We start from the raw sequence: 11,487 nt of genomic DNA on the forward strand, positions 1-11,487 counted from the left end.
TTAAAAAATGGGGTTCAGAGCTAAACAAACAATTCACAGCTGAGGAATGCCGAATGGCTGAGAAACACCTAAAGAAATGTTCAACATCTTTAGTCATAAGGGAAATGCAAATCAAAACAACCCTGAGATTTCACCTCACACCAGTGAGAATGGCTAAGATCAAAAACTCAGATGACAGCATATGCTGGCAAGGATGCAGAGAAAGAGGAACACTCCTCCATTGTTGGTGGGGTTGCAGACTGGTACAACCATTCTGGAAATCAGTCTGGAGGTTCCTCAGAAAATTGGACATTGAACTGCCTGAGGATCCAGCTATACCTCTCTTGGGCATATAACCAAAAGATGCCCCAACATATAAAAAAAGACACGTGCTCCACTATGTTCATCGCAGCCTTATTTATAACAGCCAGAAGCTGGAAAGAACCCAGATGCCCTTCAACAGAGGAATGGATACAGAAAATGTGGTACATCTACACAATGGAATATTACTCAGCTATCAAAAACAATGACTTTATGAAATTCGTAGGCAAATAGTTGGAACTGGAAAATATCATCCTGAGTGAGGTAACCCAATCACAGAAAAACACACATGGTATGCACTCATTGATAAGTGGCTATTGGCCCAAATGCTTGAATTACCCTAGATGCCTAGAACAAATGAAACTCAAGACGGATGATCAAAATGTGAATGCTTCACTCCTTCTTTAAAAGGGGAATAAGAATACCCGTGGCAGGGAATAGAGAGGAAAGATTAAAACAGACACAGAAGGAACACCCATTCAGAGCCTGCCCCACATGTGGCCCACACATATACATACAGCCATCCAATCAGACAAGCTAGATGAAGCAAAGGAGTGCAGGCCGACAGGAGCCGGATGTAGATCTCTCCTGAGAGACACAGCCAGAATACAGCAAATACAGAGGCGAATGCCAGCAGCAAACCACTGAACTGAGAATAGGACCCCCGTTGAACGAATCAGAGAAAGAACTGGAAGAACCTGAAGGGACTCGAGACCCCATATGTACAACAATGCCAAGCAACCAGAGCTTCCAGGGACTAAGCCACTACCTAAAGACTATACATGGACTGACCGTGGATTCTGACCCCATAGGTAGCAATGAATATCCTAGTAAGAGCACCAGTGGAAGGGGAAGCCCTGGGTCCTGCTAAGACTGAACCCCCAGTGAACTAGTCTATGGGGGGAGGGCGGCAATGGGGGGAGGGTTGGGAGGGGAACACCCATAAGAAAGGGGAGGGGGGAGGGGGATGTTTGCCCGGAAACCGGGAAAGGGAATAACACTCGAAATGTATATAAGAAATACTCAAGTTAATAAAAAATAAATAAATAAATAAATAAATAAATAAATAAATAAATAAACTAACTTACAATAAAAGGAAGTTAAATAGTGAAAAAAAAACTCAGGTGACAGCAGATGCTGGCGAGGATGCGGAGAAAGAGGAACACTCCTCCATTGTTGGTGGGATTGCAGACTGGTAAAACCATTCTGGAAATCAGTCTGGAGGTTCCTCAGAAAATTGGACATTGAACTGCCTGAGGATCCAGCTATACCTCTCTTGGGCATATACCCAAAAGATGCCTCAACATATAAAAGAGACACGTGCTCCACTATGTTCATCGCAGCCTTATTTATAATAGCCAGAAAATGGAAAGAACCCAGATGCCCTTCAACAGAGGAATGGATACAGAAAATGTGGTACATCTACACAATGGAATATTACTCTGCTATCAAAAACAACGAGTTTATGAAATTCGTAGGCAAATGGTTGGAACTGGAAAATATCATCCTGAGTGAGCTAACCCAATCACAGAAAGACATACATGGTATGCACTCATTGATAAGTGGCTATTAGCCCAAATGCTTGAATTACCCTAGATCCCTAGAACAAAGGAAACTCAAGACGGATGATCAAAATGTGAATGCTTCACTCCTTCTTTAAATGAGGAAAAAGAATACCCTTGGCAGGGAAGGGAGAGGCAAAGATTAAAACAGAGACTGAAGGAACACCCATTCAGAGCCTGCCCCACATGTGGCCCATACATATACAGCCACCAAACTAGACAAGATGGATGAAGCAAAGAAGTGCAGACCGACAGGAGCCGGATGTAGATCGCTCCTGAGAGACACAGCCAGAATACAGCAAATACAGAGGCGAATGCCAGCAGCAAACCACTGAACTGAGAATAGGTCCCCCGTTGAAGGAATCAGAGAAAGAACTGGAAGAGCTTGAAAGGGCTCGAGACCCCAAAAGTACAACAATGCCAAGCAACCAGAGTTTCCAGGGACTAAGCCACTACCTAAAGACTATACATGGACTGACCCTGGACTCTGACCCCATAGGTAGCAATGAATATCCTAGTAAGAGCACCAGTGGAAGGGGAAGCCCTGGGTCCTGCTAAGACTGAACCCCCAGTGAACTAGTCTATGGGGGGAGGGCGGCAATGGGGGGAGGGTTGGGAGGGGAACACCCATAAGGTAGGGGAGGGGGGAGGGGGATGTTTGCCCGGAAACCGGGAAAGGGAATAACACTCGAAATGTATATAAGAAATACTCAAGTTAATAATAAAAAAAAAATCTTTCAGAGATCAGGGATATAAGACACATACCTAAACACAATAAAGGCAATGTACAATAAGCTGATAGTGAACATCAAATTAAATGGAGAGGAACTTAAAGGAATTCCACTAAAATCAGGAACAAGACAAGGCTGTCCACTTTCTTCATATCTATTCAATGTAGTGCTTGAAGTTTTAGCTAGAGCAATAAGATAACTAAAGATCAAGGGAATACAAATTGAAAGGGAAGACATCACTATTTGCAAATGATATAATAGTATATATAAGTGATCCCCAAAATTCTACCAGAGAACTCTTACAGTTGATAAACATCTTTAGCAAAGTGACTGAACACAAAATTAACTAAAAAAAATCAGTAGTCCTCCTTTTTCAGAAATGATAAATTGGCTGAGAAAGAAATTAGGGAAACAATACCCTTCATAATAGCCACAAATAAAATAAAATTATCTTAGCATAACTCTAACCTAGCAAGTGAAAAGCCTATATAACAAGAAAAGAAAGAAATTCAAGAAGATATCAGAAGGTTGAAAGAGTTCCCATGCTCATGGATCTGTAGGATTAACATAGTAAAATTGGCTATTCTACCAAAACCTATCCACAAATTCAAAACAGTTCCCATCATTATTCTAACTCAATTCTTCACAGACTTTGAAATAACAATACTCAACTTCATTTGATAGAAAACAGGATAAATAGATTAATTCTGTAGAATAAAAGAATTTTTAGATATATTACCATCTCTGATTTCAAGTTGTACTACAAAGCAATAGTAATAAAAATCATGTTGGCATAAACACAGACAGGTTAATCAATGGAATCAAATAGAAGACCCAGAAGTAAACCCACATACCTACAAATACTTTATATTTGACAAAGAAGCCAAAACTATACAAGGGATAAAAGAAAGAACCATCAATAAATGGTGCTGGTGTAACTGTATGTAGAAGACTGAAAATAGATACACATTCATCACCCTGCACAAAACTCAAGTCCAGCTGGATCAAAAACTTCAAAATAAAACAGGGTACACTAAATCTAATAAAAGAGAAAGTAGGGTATAGCCTTGAACACATTGGCATAGTGATGACTTCCTGAACAGAATACCAATCGCTAAGCCACTAAGATCAACAATTAATAAATAAGACTTCATGAAACTGAAAAAAAAATCTGTAAGGCAAAGGACACCATCGATAGGACAAAATGGCAACCTACAGAATGGGAAAAGATCTTCATCAACTCTATATCAACAGAGGGCTGATATCTAAAATATATAAAGAACTCAAGAAATTAGATATCAATCACCACCACCACCAACAACAAGACAAGTTAAAATTGGGTACATATTTAAACAGAATTGTAGATGAGAAATCTCTAATGGCTGAGAAGCACTCAAAGAAATGTTCAATATCGTTAGTCAACAGGGAAATTCAAGTCAAAATGACTCTGAGATTCCACCTTACCTATTAGGAGGACTAAGATCAAAAACACAAGTGACAGCTCATGCTCGCAAGAATGTGGAACAAAGGGGAGCACTCCTCCATTGCTAGTGGAAATGCGAACTTGTACAACCACTCTGGACATCAATATGGTAGTTTCTAAGAAAATTGGGTAAGATCTATCTCAAATCTCAGGTATGCCACTCCTAGGCATATACTGAAACTATCCTTCACCACACTAGAAGGACATTTGCTCGACTATGTTCATACCAGCTTTAGTCATGAAATCCAGAAAGTAAAAACAATGTCGATGTCCCTCAACTGAAAAAATGGATACAGAAAATGTGGTATATTTATATAATGGAGTATTACTCAGCTACTGAAAACAATGACATCATAATAAAATTTGCAGCCAAATGGATAGAACTAGACAAGATCATTCTGAGTGAAGTAACTCAGACCCAGAAAGCAGTTACAGTGGTGAATATTAGCCATAAAATATAGGATAATCATGCTACAATCCACAGACCCAAAGAAGCTAAGTAACAAGGAGGGTCCAAGGGGGAATGCTTGAACCTTACTGAGAAGGAGGAATATATTAAACATAGAGAGTGGATGGAGGGTAAGGACGTGGTGGGGGAGGGGATGAGGATGGGATAGGATTGATCAGGTGGAAGGGAGGATAGAGGGAGATAGTACCTGAAGAAACAACTGGATCTGGGAGGGGGAAGTTTCTCTGGGATTAGCTAGAAACCTAGGACAATGGAAACTTCCAGGAATCTCTGAAAGTGACCCTAGCTAAGACTCCTAGCATGAGTGGTGTGGAACCTGAAAAGACCATCTCCTGTAACCAGGCAAGACTTCCAATGGAGGAATTAAGACACCAAGCCAACCATAAAACTTTCAACCACAATGTGTCCTGCCTATAATATGTCCAGGGAAAAAAGATGGAGCAGAAATTGATATAATGATCCACCAATGACTGGCCCAGCTTGAGACTTATGTCACGAAAGGGAACTCACCCCTGACACTACTAATGATATTCTGCTATACTTTCTGATAGAAGCCTAGTATAACTGTTATCAGAGAGGCTTCACCCAGCAAGTGATGGAAACAGATGCAGAGAATCACAGCCAAACAGTAGGCAGAGTTTGGGGAATCCTGTGGAAGTAGGGAGGAAAGATTGAAGGAAACAGAGGGGTCAAGGGCACCATAAGAAATCAACTAGCCTGGGCCCTACAGGGGCTCATATAGACTGAACCACCAACCAGCAAGCATAGATGGGATGAACCTAGGCCCTCTGCACACATGTAACAGTTTTGAAGCTTCATATGAGACCTTAACAGTGAGAGCAGAGGCTGGGTCTCATCTGCTGCCTGCCTATCTTAATCATTTTTCCCTAACTGGGTTGCCTTGTCTTCAATAGAAGATGTGCCAGTCTTAGTGCAACTTAATATGCTAAGACTGGGTGAAAGCCAAGGGAGGTCTCCCCTTTCCTGAGGAGAAATTGAGGAGGGTATATGAACAGGGTGAGAGGGAGGGATTGGGAGGAGAGGACGAAGGGGAAGATGCGATCAGGATGTAAAGTAAATAAATAACAAAAAAGAAATGCACAAAGGAAAACAATCTCAAAGGAGCATAGTTGCTCCCAATTTATTTTCTTTTTTCCAATGTATATTCTGTGGTAACTTTGAAAACATGTTGTGTTTTTCTTAGACTTCAAACTGCTTCCTAGCATCACTACCAGCTCTCAGAAGGTAAACTACAAAGAGAATGTTAAAACACCATACCTGAATTCCAATATCTGTACTTTAAACTCAGGGTCAAACTGTTCCCATCGGTACCCTGTTCTCTCAGTTAGAGCCATCTCTAGCATCACCCTTCCCAACTGGGCTCAATCACATGATACTTCTCCAGTTCAAACCAACATTTATTAAGTTAGACAATTAAAAATGGAAATAGGGGGCTAGGGTATTAACTCATCAGGTAAGGGTGTTTGGTATTCGAGCATGAGGCTCTTTGAATCTCCAGCATGCATGTGAAGGCCAGGCATGGCTCTGCAGGTATATGAGAACAGCATTGCTGGCTCAGCCAAGTAGATTCTCCCAACCACACAGTCTGTTTCAGTGAATTAAGGTAGAGGGTAATAGAGGAAGACACCCAAAGCTTTCCTTGAGACTTTGCATGTATACACATGTATACACACACACAGACACACAGACACAGACACAGACACAGACACACACACACACACACACACACACACACACACACACACACACACACACTACAAAATAGAAGAGAGAGAAACCTCCTTGAAATCTCCTTCTTTATGAGACTCCAGGAAGAAACCATCATACTTTCTGCTACATGTTCTTCCTGTGAAAGCCTTTAGGTCTTCATCTTTTCTCTCCCCCCAGTACTTCAGCTCTAGGACAGGTACCAGCTCTGAGCACAGCAATAGAACAGTTACCTGCCTGGTCCACTTACACCTAGTTCCAGAGCTTACTCACTTTCCTCTCTAGCCACACACCATGGAGGCTTTTTTGCTTTGTTTTGTTTTGCAAGAAACTAATATGAACCAATCTCTATTTAAAAGGCTTTCTGAAACTTCAATAGGATTAAGAGAACAAAATCCTCTATTTTTACACTACTAGGGATTGAACCTAGAATCTCGTGCATTTATGTAAGCCCTCTTTCTATCATTTAGCTATGTCCTCAGGCCCTATTAAATCTTTATAGAATAAGGTTCAAGGTATGGTCTCACTCGGTTGACCAGGATGAGCTTTAACTCTAGTCGACAGGCCTTAAAGTTCTGATTCTCTTGAATCTTTCTCCCAAATGGCTATAATTACAGGCCTGTGCCACCCTCAAGCTACAAACATCTTTTTAAGATTCATTTTGTATTATGTGTTAGGAATATCTAGCTGTCAGTTTATATGTGTACCGTATGCATGTCTGGTGCCTTCAGAAGCCAGAAGAGGGCACTGAATCTCTAGTGACTGGCGTTACAGACAGTTGTAAACTATTGGGATAGCAACCTCAGTCCTCTGCAAGAGCACCAATGCTCTTAACTATTAAAATGTAAAACCCAGTAGTATATTTTAAAAATAATGATCAAGTATGGTTTTTATTTCACAATATTTGATCACATTGTGAAGCCCCAGATTGTGCTGCTTATTGGAAAAAACCTATTTCTAGTTGTGGAGTGGCTCAGCCCTGGCACAGCCCTTTAATCCAAGAGTTTTCTGTTTGTTGTAAACACGGTTAATAAAGTTAACCATAGGTCAAGAGACAGAGCAAGCAACCAGTCAACATGGAGTGAGCATTAGAGAGAGAGAGAGAGAGAGAGAGAGAGAGAGAGAGAGAGAGAGAGAGAGAGAGGAGGGTAGACAGACAAACAGGAAATAGGAGGGAGGAACATTTGGTTTGAGGGGGTTTTAAGATGTCATGGAGAGGGGCTGGGGATTTAGCTCAGTGGTAGAGCGCTTACCTAGGAAGCGCAAGGCCCTGGGTTCGGTCCCCAGCTCCGAAAAAAAGAACCAAAAAAAAAAAAAAAAGATGTCATGGAGAAGGAGCACTTCCTTTTGTCATGGAGAAGTCACACCAACATCTGACTTCTGAGTTCTTCTTTGGTAAAATTGAATGATTGAGATTTTATTTAAAAACAACAAGTTTTATTCCAAGAGGGCGAAAGTGACTGAATGACAGCAATTCATTGAATACAAAGTGAATAGTTACATGAATGTCTACAAATCTAGGAAACATTTTGTAAACTCTAGTCTCTAACACTTAACTAAAAGTTGGATGTCTTATGATAGTCTGAGCAGAAACTTCAAAACTTCATTCATTCGATAAGATTTGTATGCCAAATTCCATATCAACACGAATACTTTAAATAAATGAGCAATTTCTATTTTTCCAGCACAGAATAGCATTCCTACGTAATAAGGATCCACACTCAAGACCTATACGGACCATATAGTTCATATTCAGAGTTAGATGACTTGACAACCATAATTTCAAAGCCATCTCAACAAAATATCTCAATCATTTTACTACTCTCATGCAACTTTGAATCTTCCCCAATGAAGATTCCCACAATTCTAAGCATTCCTACTATTCTTCCTAAATCTTGGGTGCTTTAATGGAATGTTTTCCCTATACTTCCAATCCCTCAAAGTACCTAATGTGATACATCATATAGCAGGAACTTGAAGGACTGTGGGTTAAGGCCAAAGGATCAAAGAGTCTGTGAAGACACACTGACTCCCACAATTACTCCTAAGGAGAATCCTTAAATATTTTCAATTTCTTTTCTTGTGCTATTGTGCTTAATGCTGTCAACTATGACAATCTGTATCAACTAGTTATGGTTGGTAACTATACTTTGGGTGGTTGAGATGCTAGTGAAGCAATAGCACACTTACATACATGGCAAATCACTGAACATAATAAAAAGAATTATTTCATTTCCCACGTTGACCCCTTCCAGTTTCTACTGGACTCTTGTGTACCACCTACATTTTTGTAATAAGATCTTTTTGGAAATTACTATAAATTATATTGTTTTTTGGAAAGATGATGTATTTCTGTTTCTTCTCTGCAAATGTGTACCTCTATTTTGTTTCTAAATTACTTATCCGTGCCTCTTTAAATAGCATATGACTCATGAAGTGCATCTGGCAAATTACTAGTCTGCATAATGTCCAAATATTTCCTCAATAGAAATAGAATCAGAAAACTCACCATAATTATTCAATGGTATGGAAATTGTTGCCTATTTTACAAAAATCTAAAAGGATCAGAGGACTTATAAGCCTGTAGACTCATACGCCCTCCCCCTGAAACTAACCTGAATAATTAGGTGAGGGAAGGTATTGGTTCAGTGACTTTCTTGCCATCACCAAGAATTTGGGAGAGGAAATGCAGCAGACTGCGGCAGTCAACAAACCAGCTATTCCCTACCCTTTTGTTCTGAGTGGTGTGCGGATCTTATGGTAGGATGAGTCAGAGCTTCAGAGCTGTGACATCACTAATGCTCTCCTCTCCTTCAGGAATATCTCTCCTCCGAAACCAGGTTCCCGGTCTTTTGAATCGGTTAGCTTGGAAGGATTATTTAAATCCTGTGACCGTGGCACAGACATCTGAGGTGAATTGTGGCTCTGTCTAATGATGAAAGCAGAGGTTCATGGGAACAATTCTTCTTCCTTGATCTCTTGAAACAATTGCTTTGCTAGTCTATAAACATTCTATTTCTAACAAAATAGAAAAAAAAAAACCTCTCAGCCTAAATTTTTGTTTGATGAAACTAACTCATATACTTTTCAAAAAACATTCCAAGTTATCTTATAAATAAACATTTAGTGTCAATAAAAGCAATACTTTTTCTATGCAGTGCTTAAGACAAATAGCTTTGGACAGGGTTAGGCATGGTGGATGAGCCATGCCCTTATTCCTAGTTCTTGGTAATTGGAGGCAGGAGGACCTTGAGACCCTACCTCAGTAAAGGAAAAGAGCCAGGCTTGGTAGCACATGCCTTTAATCCCAGCATTAGGGAAGCAGAGGCAAGAAGATGACAATTTCAAGGCAGCCTGGACCACATACTGAGATCTGTATTAAACAAAAAAACCCAGGTATAGCTTAGATGTATATACATTAACTTCATAAAAATTATATAGCAATAAGAAGGAAAGGTGTTAGAAACTTCCAGCCCCTTATACTAGTTTTGAGATATTAACTGCTCCAGGTTTTTCAGACACTGTGAAAAATCTTGAAGATCATAATAGCCCACAAAGTGAGGTAAGAGTTGATCTTCGAATTTCTTTCTTTTCCACTAGTCTCCATCATTAGTCTTTAGGCTTCTGGTGATGACTTGAAAGACAGAGCCTGTGGAACTCTTCAGGGTCTTATTACAGTACTTCCTAGGTTCTAATATCTACAGGATAATTGTATACATTTTAATATTTACTTGATAATTGTGTACCATATATGGCAATGTCTATACTGCTGGAACAACAGCCTCTTTGGGCCACTGGGTACCTGATAATAATACATGGCATTTCCTTTGGGACCTGCTCTAAAATAAGACGAGTGATTGATCAGTTGATGTCATTGTAATGGTTAGGGTTTTTAAAGTAGAATACCAAAAATAAAGAACTGAAGACTGAAATCAAAAAAAGGAAGGGAGAGAAGGGATGGAGGGAAGGACGAGTTACAGAAAGCTGCAGGGTAGGAGTACAAAATCCTTGCCTCTAACTCTGTTATGTATGCAAGTCTTTATAAGTGAGCTGTATAATCTACCTGACTCCTTTTCATTGTGTGCAAAAGCAAAAATTGAAGCCACATGATTTGCGAGGCTCTTCAACTCAAAAAAATCTGGTTTTTGCTCTCCAAGGTCTGAGTCAGCTCTCCACTGGTGTTCGGTGTGCTGGACTGGCACGGCTGTAGGGACTCCGGGGAGATGTCATGCGCTACCGCGTGGTCCCTGACCAACCAGGACAGGTTTACACCCTGCTTATTTAAATAATAAGAAGACCATAGCTGAGGGGAGGCAGACCCCATAAGTAAGGCTGTAGAAAACCCTACGGCTACTGAGATTCAAGATGTATATTCAGCAGTTGGACTGAATGCGTTTCTGGAGAAAAATAAAATGTACTCCAGAGAATGGAATCGTGATGTTCCTTATAGAGGCAGAGTCCGGGTACAGCTCAAACAGGAAGATGGCAGCCTCTGTCTTGTACAGCTCCCATCACGTAAGTTGGTAATGCTGTACATAGCAGAAATGATACCCGAGCTAAAAACAAGGACTCAGAATTCAGGAGGTGCTGACCCAAGTCTTCAGCAAGCAGGGGGAAGTAAGAAAGGGAAAGGAAAGAAGAAGAAATGACGGAGTGTAAACGTAGAGCACGCAGTCCTGCTGGGAGAGACACGGCATCTTTGTATGAAGAAATAGATCTTTGTTTGTGTTGTTTAACTGAGCTGTGAACGTGTGTCTCCCATCTTCAACAGTTAAAAATGAAGTCAGTTTACATCACAAGTTTGCATCCAGCTTTTATACATAAGAAGGAAAATTGCGTGTGTGGAAGAATGAATATTTTTAACAGATGACTGTCCCATAAGTTACTTGAAATACTCTATCTGTTTGTCCTCCATGTAAACATATATTTCAGGTATATATGTTTAATAAAGTTTGGAATACACATTTTGTTCACCTTTAAGTTAATGAAATAAAAGACTTAAACTGAAAAAAAAAGTCTGGTTTCTCAGTGGCTTTACCAATGCTGGGTCTTCTTGCAAGCTCTTCCTATATACTCAAAGCTCATGACTTCTCTTTGGATTCCAATTCATTTTGCCTACTTAAATAATTACTATAGCAAATTTTGAAAAATGGAGCCCTCCTTCTATGCAGTGGATTCCAATTACTTTAATCAATTAAGGGAAATTTACTATAG

General features: G+C 40.1%; 1 pseudogene; it reads left to right on the top strand.

Moving 5' to 3' along the window:
• The first annotated feature begins 10,496 nt into the window (after window positions 1-10,496).
• Window positions 10,497-10,922, top strand: Srp19-ps1 (signal recognition particle 19, pseudogene 1; annotated as a pseudogene).
• Window positions 10,923-11,487: the final 565 nt, after the last annotated feature.

This window comes from Rattus norvegicus, chromosome 14 (assembly GCF_036323735.1).
Source record: "Rattus norvegicus strain BN/NHsdMcwi chromosome 14, GRCr8, whole genome shotgun sequence".
In the NCBI taxonomy this organism is placed as follows: Eukaryota; Metazoa; Chordata; class Mammalia; order Rodentia; family Muridae; genus Rattus; species Rattus norvegicus.